At 32.1% G+C, this 27,679-nt stretch overlaps 1 long non-coding RNA gene across 5 annotated transcripts; it reads left to right on the forward strand.

Annotated features, from left to right (window-relative positions):
• The first annotated feature begins 912 nt into the window (after nucleotides 1–912).
• LOC139522979 (uncharacterized) lies at nucleotides 913–15,618 on the forward strand. Of its 5 annotated transcripts, none has more exons than XR_011664540.1 (5): nucleotides 913–1,150; nucleotides 7,651–7,732; nucleotides 9,285–9,467; nucleotides 14,864–14,971; nucleotides 15,412–15,618. It is a non-coding gene; the product is annotated as an uncharacterized lncRNA (long non-coding RNA). The 5 variants fall into 5 exon arrangements; XR_011664539.1 differs by having other exon boundaries at nucleotides 7,651–7,719; XR_011664541.1 differs by having other exon boundaries at nucleotides 914–1,150; nucleotides 7,651–7,712.
• Nucleotides 15,619–27,679: the final 12,061 nt, after the last annotated feature.

The following is a 27,679-nucleotide window of genomic DNA, read 5'->3' on the forward strand; positions in this document are numbered from 1 at the left end:
CTTCTCTGATTTAAGCTAGGATGTGTATAGTAAGTAAGTCAGTAATTTTTATTGGTTTGAAATCCAAAATCATAGGATTGATACCAAGACAATACACATTGGTTATACACAAACATCATGACAAACATACAGACATATATATCATACCAAATTCATAAAGATTGTACTATATATATATACACAGCCATGTATCACCATCATTGCTGGTGATCCGATGGATAAATCTGTTGTAGAGTTGTCACTGACTTAGACGTTCTTATACATATAATAATTTCTGTGACTGTATCTTGCATTAATTTGTACTGAACAATAACATCTCCATGGCTTATATATCATGTAATGTAGTACGACGCTAGATTAAAAGTTATAAAACTGACGAGGAAAGGTAACACACGGCCACCGAAAACTTTATTCATTGTGAGGCCAGGTGGTCGTGTGGTCTAGCCGGCGGGACGGCTACAAAAAAGGGGGGGGGTAAGGGGGGGGGGGGGTTCTAACTATGTCCCCCTGCAAATACATTGATCGTCCCAAAAAGGGGGGGTCCAACCCCCCTGGATCCGCCACTGATGTATGATAATGTCATGTAGGCCTATGTCTCCGATTCATTTCTTCATAGTTTTATATAAAGCGGCTGTGACTGATTTGTAGACAAATCCTTGTTTATAACAGAGGCCTATTTTAAAATACTCAGTGTACCACTTCTGAACTTTTTTGTATTTATTTTCAATACTTAAATCCCCATTCTTGATTCCAGACCGGGTTCCGGACTAACTCTCAATCATATATACGTAAATGATCGTAAAGTGTATTCTCGAAAGCTTGACAAATGGAATACGAAAACCCGGAAAAATCACCGTTGCCGTTTTTTACACTATGACGCAACTCCATCCATGGACGCTCGTCGGCTGCTGGCTGAATTCAAGTTTTACAGTTAAAAAGAATGGAAAGATGTATACTAGTCTGATAGATAATACGAGGACCTCTGGTTTTTCAAAACTGTTGGATCAACAAGTTATTATAAACAGATAAATTGAAATGGTTTGCTTGTCGATTAACTTGAAGAAACCGGGTTTTAAACAAGAAAGTTGTGTGTCTTTTTGATGGATTATTTACATACCCGCTATTTTGTACTTGGAAAGCGCACCGAAAGGTAAATATTATCATGCAAATATTTAAGAAGATGCTAGTGGTATACTTTTCACGAAAAAACATTTGAATTTATAAATTTCATCGCATGCAAATCCGAAAATCAGTCTGACAAACATGACAAAGATCAGAAGATTGGCAAGAACGGACGCAAGTCAACTCGACCCACTGCCAAAACGGCCTACTTTTTTAACAACACGTCTCCCTTTCTAAAAATGTCCCACTCTTGTTAAGGGAGTTACCATGTGAGTTTTATTGGAGGTGGGGGGTCACCATGTCCCAGGCACTTGTCTCAGAAAAAAAATTCCCTATATATATACCTTAATATAATACATATGGGCAGGAATTCGCTAGTGAAATTTTAGGGTCAATAGTGTTTATCCAATTAAAAAATAAAGAAATCATGCAAATATGGAGAATAAACATTGTTTAAATATCAAAGTGGGTTAGTCTTTATTGCCACATGCAAAAAAAATGGATCCAATTAAAAAAATCAACAAAAAATCAGCACTTGTTATGTGCTGGCAGTTGAAAACTGTAGACAAAAAGTGTGACATTTCTGCAGTGGCAAAACCCCTAGTCATATTTAGAATATGCCTGAAGAATTGTGCTACTATAATAGTTCAAAATCAACTGCAAAATGATCGGTCTATCATTTAGAAACCCCATTTTGTACAGAATCCGATTATAGCTGCAAATAAAATACGTTTGAAAATGGACAAGTGCATGTAACTTTTCCCGTCAACAAATGTTACATGCACCTTTTCATTAGCTGATGAGCTTTGGAAACAGGTTATTGGTCCAGCATGGCAAATTTTGAAAGGTGTCAACAATGGTTACAATTAGGATTTCATGATTTTTATCAATCAACTGAAGTTTGAAAAATATAGAAGGTAAGAAAATTTATTTCATTTTCGTGTCAATACTGCCCAATAATACTCATCTTTTTATAACAGTTGTATACTTTTTATAGTAAGCATTAACCTAATTATTTTTTTCACATTTCAACCCAATGACAATTACATTAAAATGTGGCTTTGTCATCTTTCACACTTGGCATCTACCAGTGATCAAGCAGATGATAAGAGAGTGGGACCAGGTTAATTTGACCTCACAATGAAGTGTTACATGCACTTTTTGTGTAAATTAGGTTCTTTGATAATGATGTGTGACTTGCTTTGCAATTTTGTCAAAAAATATAAGTTTATCTTGTATTTAAACAGGTTTGACCCTTACGATATTCATTTTATTGCTGGAGAGATTTCTGTACATAACATTGACACGAAAATATTTACCAAGGAAAGGTGTCTATGATACATGCAAAAGCTTTTTTTTTGTACGATTTGCCTTATCAATCTAATTTTTTACATGAACTACCACAGATTAATTGCCAATTTGATTAACTAGTACTTGTATTCATTCTCAGCATTATAAAGATAACTGGCCACTTAATTTGAAAACATAAAATGTAACATTGACACCAGAATAAAAACAATATTACTTTATTACACTTAAAGCATAATTGGCCAGTGCATAATATTAAATCAAATGTAAATTTATGCTGAATTCTTAACAGAGAAGTTGTTGATCTTTCTTGATTCTAGACTTTACAATATTTACTTGTAATTCTTATCGTTTAAAGGCATGTAACATTGACACATCTTCTGCGTCCAGGTTACATGCTACAACCTAATAAATGTGCATACAATTATTCAATCAATAAAATCTTGTTGAAATTTAAATTTGCTTCATTAAAATGATATTAAAGAAATAAATGAGTTTTAATTATTTGTGTTTATTTTTTTCCTGATTGACTAGCAATTTGTCCTCATCATTTGTTGGTGTTCTTGTCAATGTTACATACATAACCCAGAATTATAATGTTTTAAAAGCATTGATTTCCAAACCTCTGTTATGAGCTTTAAAATGAGTTTATCTGAGTTTATAAATGACTAACATCTGAAATATTGTCATCACACAATTTCTTTGATGCTCCTATGATAACTTTATGAGTAACATGGACTACGATTTTTGTATCAGGTCCTTTTTTGTGTTACATGAGAAGATTTTACTGTGTTGAAATCAACAGTTAATCTAATTTTTAATATTCAAAGTTATTATTATGATACTTATTTTAAAAAATAATGTATAAAGTAAACCCAAATTAAACTTTTTTTTCATTAAGAAATTGTGTATGTAACATTGACAGAGTCTATTATTTAGACTTTTACATGTTCAGGCCAGTGTTACATGCGTAAACAAAACTTACTGCCATATGGAACTATTATCTTATTTTTATTTTACAAAATTAAAGCGTTTTCCTGTTTTCCTGTTTAATTTGTCTTTTAACACTAGTTAGTAACATTGACAACAATATTTTGTGTCAAGATTTTTTTATGTTACATGCAAAGGTATTACTTCCTTAAAGTCAGAGATTTATATAACATTTTATAACCTAAATGATTAATAAGATATTACTGGGCAGCAATTTTATTATTTCTCCAAAGTTGACTATTAAGCACACCACTTTCATCTTCTGGTCTTCATGTATGTAACATTGACATACAACCTTTTACTTTCTGTCAATGTTACACGCATGAACAGAACTGATAACATTTACTAACTCATTTGCTCTATAAAGAGATTATTGATAATTTAACTTGTTTTACCACCATCAAACTTCATCTTTATTTCTAAATATAGATATTCTTTTTAGAAGTGTATTTTCTTCATTGACAACAAAATTGGTGTCAGTCTTGAAAATTTACATGCAATTTAAAAAAAAAATCTACAGGCAATATAAACCTAAGAAAGAAAAAGATAATCAGCAATAAATGTGATGAAGAAAACTCTCAGGAAGATGCTGCAAAAAGATACTGTCCCTGTCAACCAGTCAGATGGTGATGTCCCTGGCAGCCAGACAGATGGTGATGTCCCTGTCAGCCTGGAAGATGGTGGTGTACATATCAGTCAATCAGTTAGTTGGTGATGTTCCTGTCAGTCAGTCAGTCAGTCAGTCTGTGATGTTCTTGTAAGCCAGTCAGAGGGTAATGTCCCTGTCAGCCAACAGATGGTGATGTCCTAGTCAGCCTGGCAGATGGTGATGTTCATATTAGTCAGTCAGTTGGTGATGTTCATATTAGTCAGTCAGTTGGTGATGTTCCTGTCAGTCAGTCATATGGTGATGTTCCAGTCAGCCAGTCAGATGGTGATGTCCCTGTCAGCCAGTCAGATGGTGATGTCCCTGTCAGCTAGTCAGATGGTGATATCCCTTTCAGCCTGTCAGATGGTGATAACCCTATCAGCCTGGCAGATTATGATGTCTGTGTTAGCCAGTCTGATAAGGTCCCTATTAGTGAGTCAGGTGGTGACGGTCCTTTCAGCCAGTCAGATAGTAGTGTTTGTCTGTGTAAGAAAACCAGATGATGGTGACTGTGTATGCAGACATACTAGTGATCTCCAATTTGACCATTCTACAGCAGTGTAGAAGATAGTTATTTCAAAATCTTGTTTATTTATCCCTTTTCAATCACCAGTCAACACATGTATCATGTGTATTTACTGATGCTCATTATAGAAATCATGAGGAATTCAATTTGTAACATTTTTTTTAATTGTTATGCCAATAATTGACATTCCAGAATATCTTTTGCATTATAAGAGGTTCAGGCTCCTTCTGATTTCAAAATAATAATAATAAACTCATCATGGATACCAGAATTGAAATTTTGTAGGCCAGAAACGCTTTTCGTTTACAAAAGACTCTTCAGTGACGCTAATGAAACAAAAAAGTAAAAGAAGGCCAAATAAAGATGAAAACAGGACTATGGTCTAGTGGGTGTTGGTTTTCTCTTCTGAATTGTTTTACACTGGTCATTATGGGGCCCTTTAAATTGTGGCTTCCTGTAGTTTAGGTAACAAGTTTTCAAGATGAAATGGCATTGAAAAATCAAAACAAGATATTTGAGAGTTTCTATATTATTGTAAATTTTATAATCTATGCATGGATTTTGGTTCTGATTGAGGGTAGATTAATTGTTGTTTTGTTTTTTTTATTTTTTCAGATAGATAGTTGAAGATGTTGGAGACAGAAAACAAGAAACAAGAAACTTGTTTTGAATGTTTGAAATAAAATTTATTGTTTAAACCTTAAAAGTTATCATAAATGTAAGATTAACCAGCAGAAATAAAACGAGATATGGGGTAATATGTATATCAGACAACAACCTCAAAGATGAAACCCAAATTGTTCTTTATAGAAGTTATGTAAACGATTGAAAATAAGATTCTCAATAAATGCAGCTGTATCAACCTCTCGTAGATTTGTCCATATTTTGTCTTGGTTTTTAAAACTATTAGTTTTAAGTGTAACTGACTGTGTCACATGAATGAGGGATACATGTAATCATTTTGAACCCTTACTTTGTCAGTATTAGTTATTGAGTGAGAAACTTGTGGATGCTGATGGTTGTGTGGTTGTCTTCTTATCAATCTCATCCCTGTGCATAAAAAAAACGGGTTGCTTACTTACTGATATAAAAATGTTTCATGTTGTGGAAATTTTGGATGACTCCTTCATCAATTGATCTATCTTTGGTCTTAATTTTATTTTTCTGGTTATTTTGACATTTGAATATCTTTTAATTTAGCCTTCCATAGTGTACCACCATGAACAAGCATAACTACTGGTATAGTTAAAAAATATGTCTGCTGTCTGAAATTTAGGTGAATGGTTTTGGTATTAACCACTATTTAAATAATATCATATATGAGAAATGTGGCAGTATAATTGTATAATTTACATTCAGATGGTTGTTTGGAGGCTTTTTATATCTTTTAAGGTCAATTCTGGCATGGTTCATTATTCATACATTTTGTGTCCACGTTACATGCAACATTTAAGTCACTATTTATTGACAGAAATGAGATAATTGCAAAAATAGTAATACAATTTTTTAATATGAGGGTAACACAATGAAAAAGAGCCTTTACATGTTCAGAAAGAAAATGATTCTTACTGTATTTATCTCTTAAACATTGCATGTAACATTGACAGAAAAGTAGAGGAAACTTGTTTTCACAAAATTTCTGAAAGAAATGAAAATATACATTTTAGAGTTTTGATGATAGACAATGTGTTGTGATCAATACATATGATATTGAATGTTGAATAAGTTAAGGAATCATTAATCTCAATTTGGAAAAAGAGTCCATGTTACATGCTCCAAATTCATTATTTGCTTTGGTTCCAAACTGACGCAAGTTTAAAAATGATTTTTTTGGTTACAAATAGAAGGACACCATGTGTAGCAATAATTTGTAAAAAATTTAGAAGCTTATAATGATTTTTATTTTTTTCTTACAATGTCACACTAAAGTAGCATTAGTGAATTCCTGCCCATATTTAATACATATATATAGGATTTTTTTTTCTGAGACAAGTGCCTGTGTGGGGGGTGCTTGGATGTTATTTGAAAAATATGCGGAACTGGAGTTCTGTCAACTTTAAAAAAAAAATGCAGGATAACATTTTTATCGTAGCCCCCACCCCATAAAAGTCAAGTGGTGGCTTCCTTACCAACTCGTCCTGCTTTAAAAAAAAAAATTGCCCTACTTTATATAAAAATGGTTAAAATCTGTAAAATATACTCCTGCAAAGAATGGCCTTGCCCAACTTGCATGACTTGCGTAAAATCCAAATGAATATAATTAATATTTAATTTATATAAAAAATAAAAGTCTGCAAATTTGCCCTTATTTACATAAATTTGTACTTATCTAGACTACCTAGTTCAAATAATTATGACTTCTTGAAAGGCTATTACATTTTTTTTATTTGACGCCTTACTGTACATTAGAGTAGAGCGTCCAAAAAATAATATTATAATAGCCTTTCAAGACGTCATAATAATTTGGACTACTAGACTACCCAGAAGTCATAATAATTTGGACTACTAGACTACCCAGAAATTAGAAACACTGATATAAAAAGTTAATATACATAAAATTGATAATGGAAATGGGGAATGTGTCAAAGAGACAACAACCCGACCATAAAGCAGACAACAGCAGAAGGTCACCAACATGTCTTCAATGCAGCAAGAAATTCCGGAGGCGTCCATCAGCTGGCCCCTAAACAAATATATATACTAGTTCAGTGATAATGAACGCCATACTAAACATGCTAAACTCCAAATTGTACACAAGAAACTAAAATTAAAAATAGTACAAGACTAACAAAGGCCAGAGGCTCCTGACTTGGGACAGGCGCAAAATTCAAGCGGGGTTAAACATGTTTATGAGATCTTAACCCTCCCCCTATACATGTACCTCTAGCCAATGCAGATGTATGATATCTATTGATTTAAATTGATGTGTCATTTCTGAAACCATGATCATGATGATTGTGGATTCATATTTATTATTAAATTATTATGTACATGTAATTTATGTATCATGATGTATTTATTTAGTGTATCATAATCTATTTGAACTTTTTTTTAGCTTACTCAAAATCAAGCTGTTTGGGCCTCCTCTTGTACATGGGAAGTGGACTCCTTGAGAAGGTGAAAGGTCTGCTTTGCATGTACGTAATGTTAATATAAAAATACAAAAAATGTGGTGATCATGGTGATAGTGAATGAGAAAATAGAGGAATTTTTAAAAGTGTAAATTCACTTTTTTCCACTTATAAATCTGTCATATTGTAATTATGATAATAAATGTTTAAATTACATAATTAGGGAGCTACCATTTGATTTTTAGGGGGGGGGGGGGGGGGGCTAGGATGAAAAATTTTGTCCTGCATTTTTTTTCAGTTGTAATTTCTGTCCTGCCTTTTTATTTTTCACTCTATTCGGTCCTGCCTTTTTTTATTCATGTTATTAGTTTATTCCGACTTTTTTTTACCTAAATTGTCATCCTGCATTTTTTTTGCAAAGTCTCATCCTGCCTTTTTTTTACACTCAAAACTCCTGTCCTGCCTATTTTTTTCAAATTTCATCCTAGCCCCCCCCCATAAAAATCAAATGGTAGCTCCCTTATTTTCAAAATAAAATATTGTTTAGGTTGCTATAAACAGTTTCGTATAAAAACTAGGGGTTATTCCCCAACTAAAAATAAACATGGAGGGAAGTCCCTTTTTATCAACATAATTGGTGAAAAAGTATCATGTTTTTTGTATTTGGTTGTAAAGATATATTAATTAACTTCAATTAAAGCAGGTTGAATGATTAAAATAATTAAAAAAATTAGATTAAATATACATGTTTTGAGGGGAGACAACACTGTAAACAGTCTGTTTTTTTTGGCAGTGAAAATTGAAAACTTATTTGCAGACACTGTAGCTCTTTATGGAGCAGGCGAAAGTACCCTGAAGCATGAACATTTTTTTTGAAAGTTAAGACCAGGTAAAAATCTATGAAATTCATACAACTTTGATTATGAAAAATGTGCAGGTATCATGTCTTCAGGGGTGTGCACATGACCTGATTTCAGGTTTATGTCAAGCCTGCAACTTTTGATTGCACCCTTAACAAGAAAAGAAAACTCTCCACCAGAAATCAAGTGACATCGAAGTTAACTGTTAACATGTACAACAATAGGTCACTTTAAATGCTTTACATCCTTCAACAATGACTATGAGCAAAGCCAATACTGCATATTCAGTTTTTAAGGACCCTATATGAGAATCACAAATTTGTAAATCAATTCAAACAAGAAAACTAAGAGACTGATTTATACAATGTAAAATATAAAAAACAGAACAAAAAAAAATATGATAAACAGCAAGATAAGACAAATTGAACCACTTAATTACACTTATTTAGTTAGAAATATGTGTCGGATGACCCCTCTTGCTAACTAACATGCCAACATGACTAAAAATAGAACATAGGGGTAAAATGCAGTTTTTGGCTTATACATGTATCTCTGAAAGCAGAAACTAAAGCATTCAGAGCAAATTTGACCTGGAGTTAAAATGTTTACCAGGTTAAGAAGAGCTATCCTTTTTTTTCAGGGAAAGTTTGTTGGTCTAGTTTAAAAGATCAAAACTAAGCCAATTTTGCAAGATAAAATATTAAATGCAATTTTGGCAGATATTATAACTTCATTTCATTAAACATTATTTCTTTTAGCATTTTCAAAGAATGTACAAGTACAAGTACTTTGAGAAGTAGGAGAAGATAAGCAACAGAACAGAATTCATTTGGGTCATTGCTGTCTAGATTATATAGTGGATTCATAGATTGTCATTATATTGATTTATGTGCATATGAGCACAGAGGAGCAGTAGTCAATGAATAATTTTGTGATGAGAGGTATGTTTATATTAAAATGATGCCTAGTTTATTTGATAATTTTGCTCTCTTGTCAAACTCGGTAAATCATGGACATGTAGTTTCCAAGATTTATTTTAAAATTTGAGGTCATAGAGTTCCAAGTTTTGATTCTTGTTGTGGGCAAGTTTGAAAATTATCCATGTTAACAGTTAGAAGTGACAAATTATTTTTTTTACAAAACCATAAACAATTTAACTAAGATTTAACCCTTTCCTCCATGGATTTTTTTTTTTTACAAACTTGATTCGCATAGGATTTTTTCAATAAAAAAAAAATCATCAGGTTTAAAGTATTAATGCATTGTAAAAACGAACATTTCATCAATGAAATTCAAGTCAGATATTCTCCTGAATATCCTTTTCATATTGGATACAATTTTTTTAAAGTCTTTTTTAATATGCAGACATTTTGTAGTCAATGCGTTTCAACTGAGGTACTACACAGGCGTCAAAAGGCGTCATTATGGAGTAAAGGGGTGGGGTCAAAAAGCATCATTATGGAGGAAACGATTAACCTCAAACTAATTAAAACAGAAAATGTTTTAGTTCTAATCTATAGCGTTATGCCCTTTATATACACAGAAAAAAGTCCCATAAAATCTAACTTGAGGAAAACTCAAAAGTGGCATTTTATATTTCCTTTGGAAATTAACATTGGAAGGGGAGATAACTCCGCAAAAATGAGTCCTTTTTTGGTCAGTTTTTGGTTGATTTTCTTGAAATTTATGTAAAGGCTTAAGCACGATACTTTTATGGAGTTATAAGTTTGTATTTGACTAAATTATATAATCATGATAATCTCCTGCTCATGAAATGTACAAAACCGAAGTGTTACAGCTATTATTTTTTTTTGGTGCATTTTTCATTAAAGAAATTGCAAATTTGAAGCTTTGAGACCATTTTGAAAAAATAATGTGAATATTTGGTATTGTTTATATCTGTATATTATATTCTTTCAGCATCTTACTTGTCTAAAGAAACTTTAAACCACAAAATGAAGAATACGTGCTTAATTATTTTTATCAAATTTGAGATTCTTAATTACCTTGACACCAAGCAATAGGTATGGGCTTTGCTCATTGTTGAAGGCCATACAGTGACCTATAGTTGTTAATGTCTGTGTCATTTTGGTCTTTTGTGGATAGTTGTCTCATTGGCAATCATACCACATCTTCTTTTTTATAATAACTTATGGTAAAGTGATTAATATTGTGCAATTGTAGTTATAATATAGGGATATTGCATGAATATTGTCATGAGTAAAATTTATATTGCACGAGCTTCGAGTGCAATTTTTGTTCTAAAAGGGACAATATTTCCCAATATTCATGCAATAATTTTGAAGATGTATTGCACTGGTGCAATATTATAGGGTTATTGCATGAATATTAGGGAATATTGTCCCGAGTTGAATTTTATATTGCATATAAAGCTTGCGAGTGCAATATATTATGTTCTACGAGGGACAATATACCCCAATATTCATGCAATAACCCTTTTATTGTATAGCAATATAATATTTGAAAGTAAAAATTGGTTTAAACTAAGAGTTTGTCATTGATAACGTCATGATTTTTTGAAGATTTTTGCACTAGTGCAATATTATCAGATTATTACATGGCATTTTTCATATCGCATGTATTATCAGCCCTAGGTTCAATATCAGCCCAAGAGCCGCATGGCTGATAATACATGCGATATGAAAAATGACATGTTATGGTCTTTTTATCATATGCTTCAACAGTAGAGAAAAATAACAGATTCATATATTGATCCTTCTACGTGGTTCCCGAAAAGATCTTGAAAGAGTACAAAGTTCACGGACGTCGGACCCAAAATTTGATACATTCAATAAGAAATCTTTCTATCATATGCCTCAACAGAGAGAAAAAAAAAACCCAACATTTTATTATGGACGAATGGACAAAAAAATAATTCAACAATATACATGATGAAAATTGTTTGGAAAAGTCGACTTTTTTTAAAGTAACTTTCTAAATTATGTTTCAGAAAAACTTAAAAAATGCATTTATTTAATATTTTTTTTTAATTTAATTTAATTATTTTACACAATATACTTTCCAGTATTCATATAATTGTTTTGTACACTACTTTGTAATGTTTTTCACTGAAAACGTAGCATTAAGGTGTATTTTCCGGAATTTGCCGAGTATTACCGGAATGCCATGTGATAACGTTACGGAAAGGCATGTGATAACAATCGAAGCATGTGATAAACTTTTCATATCAGCCCGCTAAGCACCAATTCAAAAAATATAGAAAATACTTTAATTTAATGCTACATGTATTATCATACGGTAAAAATCATATGTTATTAAGTCTAAGTATATGATAATAGAATTTATTGCACGCTAACTTTTAGTTATTTTCTGTGGGAAATATTATATTGCTATGCAATAATAGAATTTATTGCACACTAACTTTTGGTTACTTTCTGTAGGAAATATTATATTGCTACATGTATGCAAAAATTCTTATAATTAGTGCTTCACTTAAATGTTGACAAGTTTCTTACTCCTTGATACAGGTCCTAATTTGGATTGTAAATAAATATTTGACATATTATATGTTTCTGAATAAATGTAGTCAAAGAACTTGAAATTGGTTACACAGCTACTTTTGCATCTATGTACTATTTCTGAACCAAAAAATATGTAGTACTGTAGCTTCGGAGGCGACGGCATCAACAATGTATTAGTTTGTGATTAGGTCTAGTTTATGGTGAACCATATGTGATAGGATAATCATATTTGGTATGCAGTTGTATAAGCATTGGCACATCTCATTTCCATGGAGATTATTTGGCCCTGCCTTCTCAGTCATGGTCTATTGACTTCGAAACTTTTGCTCATACATGTATTAGTTTGTGATTAGGTCAGTTTATGGGGAACCACAAGTGGTAAGTCAATGATATTTGGTATGCAGTTGTATAAGCATTGGTATATCTCATTTCCATGGAGATAATTTGGCTCCGCCCCCTTAGTCATGGTCTATTGACTTTGAAATTTTTTCTAAGTTATCATGTATTAGTTTGTGATTAGGTCAGTTCAAGGGGAACCATTAGTGGTTGGGCAATGTTAATTGGTATTCAGTTGTATAAGCATTGGCACATCTCATTTCCATGGAGAATATTTGGCCTCGCCCCCTCAGTCACAGTCTAATGACTTTGAAACTTATCTTAGTTTACATGTATTAGTTTGTGATTAGATCAGTTTAAGATAAACTGCTTATGTTTAGTCAATAATATTTGGTATGCAAATTTATTGGCATTTGCAAGTATTGTTTCCATGGAGATTATATAGCCCCACCCCCTCATCATGGTTCATTGACTGAAACTTTTACATAGTTTACACATTAATGTTTGTAATTAGGTTTGGGAACGACTTATACATGTAGCGTACCTAAATGTTACAATAATTTTTAAGTAAAGAAAGTTATGATACTAAATATCAAAAGTAAATGTCCAGTACTACAGATTTTAAATACAGAAACATTACCTATGCAAAAGTAGCAGTTTATATGAATTCAAGAATTGAATCTACATGTATATTCAATTAAAGATTTCTTGCTGTTGTGCAATACACTGGGCTGTTGCGCAATAATTGGTTAATCTGTTGTCAGACTGCAAACAAACAATAATTTCTCAATGTCACATGTTATGTATATCAGAAATTTATAAAAAGAAAACTAAAAGGAGGTTTTCTTAATAGCTATAAATCGATCATCAAAGTTTAACGAAATTTTAAGGATACATGTATTTCCAAAAACTTGAAAGTCACCCCTTTTTTTATGACATGTATGAAGAAAATCTTATAACTCAGAAACTGACAAACTTAAATTTATAAAAATCAAATGGGAGCTTACAACAACAAAAATGAACAATTTAACTAAGTTTCATGATATTCAGCATTTTTATGTCCCACTCAACGAAGTTTTGGGGGTATAATGTTTTTGACCTGTCTGTCTGACGTCAAGTCCTGTTTCTTGTCATCACAACTGTTCTCAAACCACACAACAGAATTTCATGAAATCTTTTTAGATAATAAGGACATACAATGTAGATGTGCATATCGACAGGAAATTAAGATTCAATTTTTTTTTTTAGGAGTTAAGCCCCTTTGAACTTATTTGCTTTAATGTACTACTTCAACAGTTTGTTATTGCAACTCTCCTGAATCCACACAACAGAATTTCATGAAACTTTGTAGATAATAAGGACATACTACAGTCAGAGCTCAGACATAAACAAGTCGATTTCTGTTTTTGACTTAAAGAAGTCAAAACATGTATTTATTATAAAAACGTGTTTTCAATTTTAGACTTATCTAAGTCACAAAATGACAGACTTGTTTAGGTCTATTTATGTTGATGAAAAAACTTAACTTGACTTGGTGGCCAAAGTACACCATCTATGACAGCAAAAACCTGTCTGAGTGTTCACAAGGACTTGAGCTATCTATATTTAATTATCTAATTGAACATCCTTACTAAACACAGATGTTTTACCTCATTAAGTGTGGATCCAGGTGGTTGCATTGTAAGGTTAATTAACATGATTCCCCCATTTTTTAGCCTCTCATTCATATTTTTCTTTAGAAGACAAAGCATTGGCTTTCAATGTTGTCATTATTTGATTTAGATGCATGACCTTTTTATAAATATGCGTGGGTCTTGAAGTTAACCAATTTTAGTAACTTATCGACTTGTAGGAGTCAATATTTGCAACTTTTTGATTCTGGTCAATCATCTCTTGCTTAACAATAGTTGACTTATTAAAGTTGTATTTTGTCTTGCATTAAAGGGAGACAAATCCTAAAACTTACAAATTTAGACCTCTATGAGTCAAAAGCAGATTCAGACTTATTAATGTCTGAGCTCTGACTGTACTATGTAGATGTGCATATCAACAGGAAATTACAATTCATTTTTTTTCTAGGAGTTATGCCCCTTTGAACTTATTTGCTTTATTACTACTTCAACAGTTTGTCATTGCAACTCCTCTGAAACCACACAACAGAATTTCATGAAACTTAGTAGATAATCATGATAATAAGGACATACTATGTAGATGTGCATATTGACAGGAAATTATGATTCAATTGAAGTTTATCAATTGCCAAGGTACATTGAAAGGTTGTTCTTTTATTAAAATCTGCACATACATGTATATAGGATTTTTTTATAAGCTTAAACTTGATCTTCTTTCTGTTGTTAGCTTACATTTTGTTTCAATTTACTTAAAAGTAAAAGTATATAGGAAAGGTATAAATTAGTGAGCATCGGTTCATACTACATATAGTTTTTGTCTGGACTTCTTGATTAATTTATATACATTGTATATATATACAATTTTAGCTTGTTACCAAATGAAAGGAAAGGACATTATTGGCAAGGATTGATATTACTGGTGAACATGTATGTCATGTAGGTGTGAATGCCCTGCAAAACAGACCTGATATCAAAGTAAGTTCATCTGTAGGATTGCAGTTAATTTAAATAATTTTATGTTATCTACCTAAAACTGTTTCAAGTTTAATTGTACATGTACAGTGTTGCTTATTTTTCTCACTTTCTGATTCAATGCATGCATTAAGCCTTACTCTGCTCGCCTCCTTCTGCTCCATACACACACACTTGAGATGTCAGAAATTCAGACTATCATAGCATTTACATTACAAACTTACCTAGTCAGACTGGCCAATATTATGTTTTGATAAGTTAACGTTGTTATTTAGAAAACATAAAATATTTGCCACCAGACATTCAAATAAGCAAAAAAAAAAACGACCAGTTAATGATTTTGCATTAACCATGTTAACAGAATGAATTTGCAAACATATAACAATTAGCTTATGTAATTCATGGAAGTTAGATTTATATTCTTTATGAATATTTTATTTCAGTTACCATCACAGTGAACATGGTGAAGAATAACCAATACCATGAATACAGGACACAGAAGACTACCTCACAAACTTGGGAATTTTACAAAAAATAGAACGTTTAAATTTACAAAGAAGACATTTATTTTGACATTCATAGACTTGGAAAGTAGAGAAATTATAATGTGAATATAAATCCTTGGAAATAAAATTTTGAACTTTGAAGAAGATTGAAGATTATGTTTGTTCTAAGAAAGTTTGAAGAAAAAGGATACATTCAAAACTGTAAAAAGGAAACATTACAGTATTCTCAATTTATACTCTTGAGATCAATTACTCTTGATATATAATTAAAAGGACTTATAAAAGTAAGGACATTTGGTTAAATTGCCAATGAGAAAAATATCCACCAGAGTTCACATGATGTGATAGTGAGCTATTATAGGTATCCATATGTCCTCCAACAATGAAAAAAATGAACTATATAGTGTGTTGTGAAAGGGTTTGGACATGACCAATAGAGAAAACTAAGAGCCTTATTTTATCAAGTTAATACATGAAAGCAAAATATGAACCAAAGACCACCACTGAAATACTTCTGATTATTGTTGATTTACTCTTGAAATATCATGTAAAATGTTTAAAAAGATATCATCAATATTCAACTTGTTAAACAACAAGTCACTGTATGACAGAAAGTTCTTTGACAAAATCCTTGTATGTGTATTGCATCAGAATATTTTTTTAAGATAGAACACTAGGAGACTATATACATGATATAAGGAAATGCAAATAAAAAGTATCATCACCTTAAAAAAAAGTATAGCATTTTATCATTGACAGTTCCATCAAAAGTTTCAGCAATACAATGCAACTGTTACATAAAAATCAAACTATACTATACACTATAATAAGTGTGTTATATATACTACAATAAGTGTGTTATATACTATAATATATATATATTATAATGCATAATTATAATAGACGTTATATGTCCGTGGTACAAAACATCCGTATTACGTCCGTGGTACTAAACGTCCGTAATACGGACGTGGTACTAAATATCCGTATTACGGACGTTTTACGGACGTTTTACGGATGGGAAGCAACGGACGTTTTACGTCCGTGGTACTATTCGTCCGTAGACGTGCCGTATAATACGGACGTTTTACGGATTTTTTACGGACGTAAAACGTCCGTAGCTATTTTACCTGTGTACATATTGTCTTGTCTTGTGTTTAACATGTTTGTATTCAAAACTTTGATAATTGTGAATCTGTATATATATCTATGTTGAGGAGATCCACGCGTAGCCTCTGGCTGTTGGCAATCCTCTTTAAATAAATAAAGAATTAAATTAAGTTTCGTCCATCTTTCCCGAATGTTCCTTTGACATATAATTCCTCTCATTTTTTTTGGGGGTGGGGGTGGGGGGGGGGGCATGAAAACAAGTGATTTGTAGAGTAATCATATTTATTGAAATATTCAATTAAAAACGTTAATAAAATAACGGATTCATCCAAAATTTTACATCGGTTGCTGGCTGTCGAAATCAAAGAAAATTTAGCACCCTATTGTATTGTAAATGATACTCAGGCTAACATAATTAGGGCACAAAAAAATCATATTTTGTAGTATTTCTTCAAATTGTCGTTAGCGAACTTTAGGACCAACAAGTTAAAAATAAGGCCGTTAGACGTCAAATAATCTGGGAATATCAAACACTATGTATAGTTATATATTTTGGTACTATTAATGACCTACACCAACAACAATAAAATGCTACGCTGAGCGCAATCTGATACGCCCGCAGAGGTTGAACAGTTTTGGCACGTTTGGACACAATATCCAAGCTTGATATATATGTAACAATCCCAAACGTGTCCTTCCCCCCAAACGTGTCCGATTCCCCCAAACGTGTCTTTTCTCCCTAAACGTGTCCGAAATGTACAATATTCCCCAAACGTGTCCGCAATTCATAACCCCCAAACGTGCCCGATAAATGTTATTCGCCAAAACGTGTCCAATATTTAACGCCAGAACGTCTCGTGTCTTTTAGCGTTAATACACGTATCTCCCAAATAAAATCTGATAACGTTTACGGCAATTTTATGATGGGGACACAGGTGACAAAGTTCATTTATTAGCTTTAGTTAATTAAATGTAGGTTTTTAATGAATATCAAAATTCAAAATTTAATCTGTAATTGTTAATTATTTTTTGACTGAAATTGCTTATTGTTCAGTTACAAGTATTTCAAACTCATTTAGAGCGAACCTGCACATAATTATAGAGTTGAATTAATCGGTGACTTTGTAAATTATTTTGTACTTATAAACTCCGATGATGCTTTTTATATTTATCCGAATATTGCCTGGCGGGCGTTAAGCAGCATTTTTTTTAAACTTTTGTTAATAGTTCTCCATCTGAATTTGTGTGTATTTCAAAAACTCATCAAATCATAAACTGGTTATCCGTTTTTTTTTAATAAATTTTAGGTTTCCAGCATCACTTAAGACACACGATCAAGAGACATAACGTCCAGTGCCAAATATTCCATGCATTGGTTTTATAGATTCTTTTTATTAATATGAATGTTATGTGATCAACGCCGGTTATTAGTGGTTACCGTAATTGCAAATTTAATTTGTACTGTATAAATTCACTTTCTAGACTGTTGATAGCGTATTGTCCAGTTGCAAGTACTCTATGCATATTTAGAGTGAAATAGTTTTACATTTGCTGTATAAGTTAACTTTAGACTGTTAATGGAGTATTTCCAGTTGCAAGTATTTCATGCATATTTAGAGAACATACATGTTTTAATGATTTTACTGTTCTATACTGTTTATATTATCTTTAAACTGATGATTGCGTATTGCCCAGTTGTAAGTATTTCATGCATATTTAGAGAGAACATAGGTTACAAGTTTTTATTTTTTTACATTTGTACTGTATAAATTTGTAACACTCAGAAACGTGTCCTTCCCCCAAAACGTGTCCGATTCCCCAAACGTGTCCACATCGACGTCACTGAACTGCAAAAACATGTCTAGTTGTCAAAGGGCGCCAAAGCGTGTCATTTGTATAAACGCTCAAACGTGTCCATTTTTTAATAACCCCCAATCGTGTCCAATTCCCCAAACGTGTCCATACCAAGCTTTTTTTTTTTTATTTTACTGGAACTATCATTCGTATTCATATTATAAAAACGTAGGTTATTTGTGTGTTTTTTTTATTATTGTCATTGTATACTCATTTTACGATCTTTTACTATTTCCTTAAAAGATCAAAATAAATTTCTTAAATTCTTTTTCTATGCGCATTAAAATGTTTATAGCATTTCACTCTTTATGATGTGCCATACGTTGTATTTTGGAAGGCAACATTTTTGTTAATTTCTGCAACTTTTATTTGAAACGGCCTCTATATTACATAACAGACATTGAAGTAGTTTCTTACTTCAAAGTCATAAACAAATCGGTCTTTACTCGCATTTATTTTTCTTTTGATTAAAATCCAAACTAGTGGTCATCCCAGATAACCGTAAAAATTAATGGCCAATTTTAAATTCCCGGTTTGATAATATAACCTATCTACAGTATATGTCGTTAATATAATATCGTTCAAATAACGAATGAAATATTTGGCACTGGACGTTATTTCTCTTGTTCTGTGTCTTTAGTGACGCTCGTAACCTAAAATTTATTAAAAATTAGAACTGTTAAAAGAAGATGGGAGGTCAATTCGACTGAAAGCCCACCGTGCAATATTCTATTAATATAAAAGGCATCATCGGAGTTTATTAGTATAAAATAATTTACATAGTAAACGATTACTATCAACTGTATTAGAATTATCTGTATGTTTGCTTTAAATGAGCACGAAATACTTGCAACTGGACAATAAGCAAATTAAGTCTAAAGTTAATGCATATGTTACATATTAAATTTTCAGTAATTATAATCATTAACAACCGGCATTGAACAAGTTAATGCTAATATTACCACTTCATCGACTGTGTCCCCCATCATAGAACTGCCGTGAACGTTATTGATGTCGCGTTTAGGACATGTATTAGCGCTAAAAGACGCGAGACTTCTTGCGTTTAAAAGTGGACACGTTTGGGCGAATAACAATAGTATCGGGCACGTTTGGGGGTTCTGAAATCGGACACGTTTGGGGAATATTGAATATTATGGACACGTTTGGGGAGAATAGACACGTTTGGGGGAATCGGACACGTTTGGGGGGAAGGACACGTTTAGGAGTGTTACAAATTTACTTTAGACTGTTGATCGTCCAGTTGCCGGTGTTTCACAATATTTAGAGAGAACATACAAATTTTAATGTGCAGAGAAAGGTGCACTTTGACCCGTTAACTGTACAGTTTAACTAAACATGTTTGCTTACAATTTACATACGACATAGCCGAAATGACGCCCCCACTTTTACCCAGTTTTATCGGCCGGTTTAAAAAAGTGCCTTATCTACATTTTTAATGAAATGGTAAAATTAGTATACGTTAATGGAATAGCAATAACCAAATAACGCTTGATATTGACACGTTTTTGGGATTGGACACGTTTGGGGGTTTGTTGAGAAATGGACACGTTGGGCGTTTATTCAAATCACACGCTTTGGCGATGTCTTTAACTAGACATGTTTTGCAGTTCAGTGACGTCAATGTGGACACGTTTGGGGGAATCGGACACGTTTGGGAGGAAGGACACGTTTCTGAGTGTTACATATATATACTGACTGTGATCAAATTTTTTACATAATATGGGTTTCTGACACAAAATAAATATGGTCTACGGTCTTAAAAAACTATTGTGCAAGTGGAGATTTCTTCTTGATATATTTCAAAAATTTTGAAATATCAAAAATTTGCAGAAAAAAATTATGACCCCCACCCCATTCCTCTTGTAGTGATTACCCCCAAACTCAATCTCTGCCTTCCCTTTGTGGTGTGGAACCTTGTAGTACAATTTTAGATGGATCCATACACTCAAACACAAGTTAGTGTTAAATAGTTAAACTAGTTAAATGCTTGATTTTGAACACTAATTCCTGAACGTTTGGAGCAATTACATGTACCCCCAACCTCAATTTGTGATATGAAACCTTGTGGTACAATTTCAGAGAAATTCATTACTTCTCAATGTCATATAAGAAATTAATGAAAATCAAAACGGAATTTACATCAACAGATATAAACAATTCATCAAAGTTGTATGAAAATTGGTGAAAGCATCTTAGAGTTAGCGTACGAAAACTGGAAAATCCTCCCCTTTAATGAATAAAACCCCATATCTCGGAATCGTAAAATCGAAAATCTATAAAATTATAAAGGGAGCTTACATCAATCGATATGAACAATGCACTAAAGTTTCATGAAAACTGCTGAAAGTACTTATTGAGTTATTGTCCGAAAATTGAAAAAAAACTTTTCTTAATTGTAAAACCCTATAACTCGGAAACATAAAATCTAAAATATATAAAAGACGAAAGGAAGCTCACGCCAATAGATACAAAATATTCACCAAAGTTGTATGCCAATTGGTTGAAGCGTCCGACATGTTGACGACGGACGGTCGGACGGACAGAGGTATACCATAATACGTGTACGTCCCTTAAACGGGCGTATAAAAAATTAACACGTACTATACATTTGGCTTTAAAAGTCTCCATCAAGAGAAATATTCAACACACACACATATGTATTTATGTAGAGTTACATGTCTCACAAAGTACTGCTTAACTGTAACCAACACATTAATGGTCTGTCTGGTGAAGGAATATTCCACTCATATAGACAAAGTTTTGTGCTTATGATCATGTAATATTCGCCACTGAAAATTTTGCAAAATTCATGAAAACAATGGGAAAAAAAACTAGTAATGCTAGTTCAGATCATACAATGTGATCACTTGACTGTCGACAGTGATACAGTCAGATTGTCGGATTCCGACCATGACTGAAAAGGACAACTAGTGTTTTAATACAAAGGTAGCTGACTAACTTCTCATTCGGCTTTGGTTCTTTAAAAAAAAGCCAATATGATATAGCAGAGAGTGCTTAAATTGATACACCGATTCAATCAGTTATTTTCAAATCAGCTATCATTAATCAGTATTGGCAAAAAAAAAGTACATATACCATAATGAAAGATAAATGTGATAAAAGAATATACATTCAAAAAAAGAGAGTTGCACAAAATAGAAACTGCAATATTTCTTACTCTTAATTTCATCGGATCTCAAAATGTGTATGTACTCTTTCCAGAATTTTTACTATCTAACAGTATAACTCGGAAGTTTCTAAGTGTAACTCTAGCTTTGTCTAGAAATCTTACTGGAATAAATGTTCGAAATCAAAATAAAATTCGAACTCAAAATTTACCTGGAAGTCGAACTTAATTTAGTTCGATTATATACATATATATATATATATATATATTGAGCGTTGTGTAATTACGGAAATGTTAACCAATTTCAAATTTCTTCCGAAAATGGTGTCATTAAAGGCTTTTTTTTTTTAAAGTGCCGAGTCTGTGGATTTTTAAACACGGCATATCAGGTTTTATCTTCCCGGTGCGAATATACAAGTTAGTGAATTTGTTCTGTTTGTAGTCTAAATGGAACTTGTAACTTTCAATCCGGATACCATCAGTCTTCCGAAGTAGAAGATTTTTTATCTGCAAGCCGTAAATTATTTCTTTAATACAGAATGAGGCAGACAATCGTTTTCCCTATACAACGAATGCAATTGAAAAATGTAGATGACTTCAACTTTGACAATTACTTTATAATAAACTGTTACTGTATTTAATGTTTAACGTTTCGATAGATTGATAAAAATATCAATGAATAATCGAAATACCCTGAAAAAATGTTATTATATTTTGTAGTGAAAAGGTTTAGTTCAACCCAATAGTGCCAAGCATTGCAAGAAATGCTCCTATGCTAACAACGTCGTTCTATAACGTTAGTTATAATAGTTCCCGCCAAAAATCGATAATAAGATTGTTTCCGTTTTAGCGGATTTAAAACATCGGTGACCCCCCATTTTTATTTATGGTTTTAAAATCTCCCCTGAAGCTGATACTTATGCAGAAGTTTGAAGGAAAAAACATTAGTAGATTTTTTTTTTATTTCAAGAAAAATCTATAATAAATCGAAATTAAAAACGGCGGGAAATGTTCAAAGGCCTTGAAAAATAAGGAAACTGAGAAAAATAAATGTGTATAAGGTAAAAATTACAATTGACTGTTTTAGTTTTATCAGTAAAACATCGTTTTTCAATAATTTTACCTTCAATTAGCAACTTAGAGCGCTATTTCTATATTTCGGTTCAACGCGATTCTTCACTTTTTGATGACGAAAATAACATCGGTGACCCCAATTTTTTTTCCGCCTAAAATATTGTAAAAAGTATGATCTGTCTACAATGCAAAACTTCAATGATTTATTATTAGTAGTATAAATAGTGTGATTTCCCTTTAACTGTGTCTAAAATATTTTTCACCAAATTTCCACTTTCAAATGAAATTAGCTTCTGCATAGGTATCCCTAGAGGGTTGATTTTATTATATGTTGTTCCTATGGCCATCATCTACAAATGTGTGTCTCAGATTTCAGATAGAATGTATAGAACAAATTTTACACCTAATTGAACATTCTCTTCTTTTATGTGGTTAGGATGTTTACACTAATTAGAGATTTATGAGAGAATAAAACACCATAGAGACAATCTGAGACACCCTTTTGAAGCCCATGATGTGTTGATTAAGATTCCGTTAATATTTTCTGTATAGTTAAAGAGATGATAGAGCTAAATTCATTCAAGTGAACTTACCCAGGTTTTGCCACTAATTACATAATAATTGATTACATAATGATTGCATAATAAAAATATTGCATTCATTTAAAAGATTAATCTTTTATCTATCTATATATACCTCTTTTATTATTTTCTATGCATTAAAAAGAAAGTTACAGCATTTCAAAGGTTAGTGATTGGAAGTAAAAAAATCTTTGTATTGTGCTACCTTAAAAGAACAAAAAGGGTAGAATTGATTTAAAAATCTTAAAGAATATGCTAATAAATAATAATTAAAAATTTAAGTTCTTTAAAAAGTTATAAATTTATCTTTCTACTCTTAAACATCAAATGCAATGTTTTAGCTAATAAAAATTGAATTTCATCACAGCTCATAATATAATTAAATTTCTCTTTTACACTCAAGATAATAAAAACATGGTTTGATAAAATGGGTGAATTGAAAAGTTCCTCTCTCAAGTCCGAATAAAAATTACAGTTTATTAAAAAATGTTGTTTAGTTTCAATCGGATTTCCATCACAAAATTGACAAATTCTTTCATTTAAAGGTGTAACTGGCTTGGTGTAACGTCCTGTGTCAATGGCGAGTGTCAAGGAGCCACAACAAAAGTTTGATAAAGTTCTACGGTAGTCTCTAAACCTGACGGATTTCACATAACTGCTTGGCTGAAGATGACTTTTATACTGTCTAAACGTCCTCAGTTTATTTCCATTTTCACAGTTTCTATCGTTATGCACATCGTGTAGACAATTGTCAGCATCCATAGTGTTTAACTTGTCCTTTACAATATTAACTTTTTGTCGGATTGTCTTATTTTTAGCGTTTATCAAAGAACTTAAGTCACTTTTTTGAATAAATTTCAGTACACGGGAATGCCACGAGCGTTGTTTTGATTTACTCGATTCATGTATCTTTTTATTTCCATCTAAATTGGTAACTTTAAAATACAGTCTCAAAACTTCGATGTTTTGTTTAGTCTTTACTGTAAACCATCCCATGTCTCCACGTATAGCTAGGTTTGAAGAGTTCTTGAAAGCACCTAGGTAGTATCGGCACGCTTTGTTTTGAAAAGTTTCTAATTGTTTGAGTTCTGATATGCCTCAAATACTCGCTCCATATAATAAAACAGGCTGTACAAGGCTGTCATAAAGTTTTGTAAATATGTCAAAGTCCATTCCGCCACATGAAATGAACTTTGTATAAAGTGCGGAGAGTGCTCTACTTGCCGACTTGCCTCACTGTATGTTACGCAAGAACCTCATAATGAAGGATTTTATTCGATTGCAGTAAAAGTAAGATATATAAAGATAAAACACTCTGCTACCCGTTGTAAACATGACAAATGACACTGTTTATGAACAATGTTGATGTAACAAAACTTAATTTAATTACATAGTAAACAAGCTCTATTTACTAAGTAAGGAATATAAGCCGATAACAGTCCATTCTGTAAAATAATGGACAGATCTGAGGCCTGTCCAATATTTTACAGAATGGACTGTTAGAGGCTTATATCTTACTTAAAACATTGTTTTAAAAACACGTCGAAAAGGGTAGAAAAAAAAAGCAAGCAAAAATTTATTTTCATCAAGTATGAAAATCGTTTTGTGATGAAAATTTTTTTACATAAAAAAGTATCCTACATGTTGGTCCCTTTAAACAGTAGCTCAACTTAAAAATAGATAGACAAAAAGAACGTTCAGCTGAAGGCAAACAACATATATTGCTACATAGAGAATAATACACAGGTTATGCGTATCATGATTGTTGCGAGCGCAAGCACTATCCATAGTTTCCGCTCATAGTTTCAGTGAATACCTTTACATGCGTTTTGTGTTTCAAAATGGATAAAGTGATGAGAGTTTATTCTTAATGCAAAAACGAAAAAAGAGATGTCGATATTAGTGATTGTGTTGTATCAAACTTTAGATTAAAATCAAATGTGTATTAAGAATCTTTTCAGATACATTATTTTAGTGTGGAATACAAAGAGGATATAGTCAAAGCAGCTCATAATGGCAAGTTTTATATACCATATTTCAAAATGTATTTCTCTCCTATAAGTTTCCTGTTTCTTCTCTGGTTTATTATTTAATTGGTGACTGAGAAAAAAAGAATAGCATATGGAGACAGGTTCTTGTTGATCCATATCGAGTGCACCGCAGTCGATTTTATTTCAAATTTATAATTAATATGAACAAACGTAGAGATAACAACATGTAATCAGTTATATTCTTTTGTTAGAATTTTCAAGAGACTGTTATTGTCTACCAAAACAGTACCACTTAATACTACCCCCCTTTTTTCTGGTTTTTTTTCCCTGCAAAATCGTGTCGCTTTTTGTTTCGTTTTTTTATGTATTTGTCCCTTGTATTTTTTAAATGTTATCGAAACGTAAATTTGCCTCGATTTTCCTTTGGAAAAACTTTTATAAAACGATCACTGCGAACAAACTGCGAATCGGGTACACGATTGGTTAACTTGTAAATCAACGCCAAAACCTGAAAATTATAAAAATAAATCCCAACTAAACAATTATATAGTCCCCTAGTTCATGAAGGAAGTTCTAGATTCGCAGTCTGTACAAAGCATTAAGTTTAGGTTGTTCATGCCCCTTGTATTTCGGCATGATCTATCTAATTTTAGAGGCATTACTTTATTGCTTTTTTTCATTTTAATAGTAGTTGAAAATTATGTTAAGAAGAATAAGAGCAACACCAGAGGTCAATTTTGATTACCTAAAGACGGAAGAGAATAAATCTTTTGAAAAAAGAAATTCATAAACTGATAAAGGCAACAAACACAAGACTCACAACGAGCATAATCAAAAGTAACTTATTGAATTAGTGCTTAGAGAGACAACTCAAAAACATGAGAAAAAATGCTGTGATATAATTGTTGGTAGTGTTTAAAAACAATTTAAAAGTGTTTTTTTCCCTCAAGAAACCGTCTTGATGAGTGACAAAATTGTTGTATTGGACGGCGACTTTAATAAAATGTTTTTTTTTAATTGTCATTTGTTCTTTGGCTGTACATGTTTACATGGTGAAATCAATTGGGGGTATTTAAAGCTAATTTCCTAATGCTTGTAAAGTAAAACTTTGGTTGGATTGCTTGCTTTTGAACAAAATTTAACCTTAGCTTTGTAATCAAGTTTGATATCTTTATACTATATTTATATATATATAGGCATATCTAAACCTGTCTACCATGTAATGATGTGATTGAACGTTATCCCAAATACGATTGTTCATTATACAAACTAAGCAATCAAGCTAACCAAAGTTTTGCTCTACAAATTAGCTGTAATATGTTTTTTTGTTTTATTTCAGTGATTGAACTATCATTTACCTGTAAGAATCAGTTATGCTACATTTAGCTGTCCAATATTTTTAAGAAAGAAGAGGGCTATTCTTAAAAATATTGGACAGCTAAAGGTAACATAATGGTTTCTTACAGGTAAATAATAGTCTAATCACTAAAATAAAGAACAGTAAAAAAATAGAATGACGTCACAACATTGTTTTAAGCCACGATATATTGAAGAAGTAGTTCAGTCTTAGTTATTAAAAAATGTTGAATGCTGTGTATTACTTTGTTGGTACACGGAGTGTAAGAAGTCTTTGTTTGTTTGTTAGTTTGTATCCGATCTCATATAAAGAAGCTTTTTGGAGATGATTTGTTCTATTTCGTTTCACATGTTTGTCATATGGGTATTATATTAAATATAGTTGTACTAGTTGAAACATATTACTATTTACCATAGAAGTTATATGTGAAGATAAAAGAAGAGAGAACAGCATGAACACAGGATGCGGTTGTAAACAATGATGTTTCAAGGTAATATATGTCAATCATGTTAGTTTATATCAGTTGTGATCGTAGTTAGGAATAGTTTGTTGAACGCATCCATCCAATCGAACAAGAGATAAAGGATACAACAGATACGATTGAGTCGGCCTCATATCGTGTCTTACATCTAGAAATTGACAATAAGGGTCGGTTGGAAACACAACTTTACGACAAAAGAGATGATTTCAGCTTCCCAATTGTGAACTTTCCATTTCTAAGTAACAACATCTCAGCAGCACCTGCATACGGGACATATATCTCTAATTTATACGATATTCCCGTGCTTATATTTTTTATTGTGTTTCTTGATAGAGGGTTGCTGCTCACAAGGACGCTATTAAAGCAAGAGTGCCAGATGGTAAAGTTGAAATCATCCCTTCGTAAATTTTACGGACACCATCACGAATTGGTTGACCGTTATGGAATAACCGTTTCACATATGATATCGGATATGTTCCTACGTCGTAACTACAATCCCCTTCCCTTTCATGAAGTGACCTACCGAATTAGACTATTTACCGGATTTGTTATAACATGAGCAACACGACGGGTGCCCCTTATAGAACAGGATCTGCTTACCCTTTCGGA

Source organism: Mytilus edulis, chromosome 5, assembly GCF_963676685.1.
Source record: "Mytilus edulis chromosome 5, xbMytEdul2.2, whole genome shotgun sequence".
Lineage (NCBI taxonomy): Eukaryota > Metazoa > Mollusca > Bivalvia > Mytilida > Mytilidae > Mytilus > Mytilus edulis.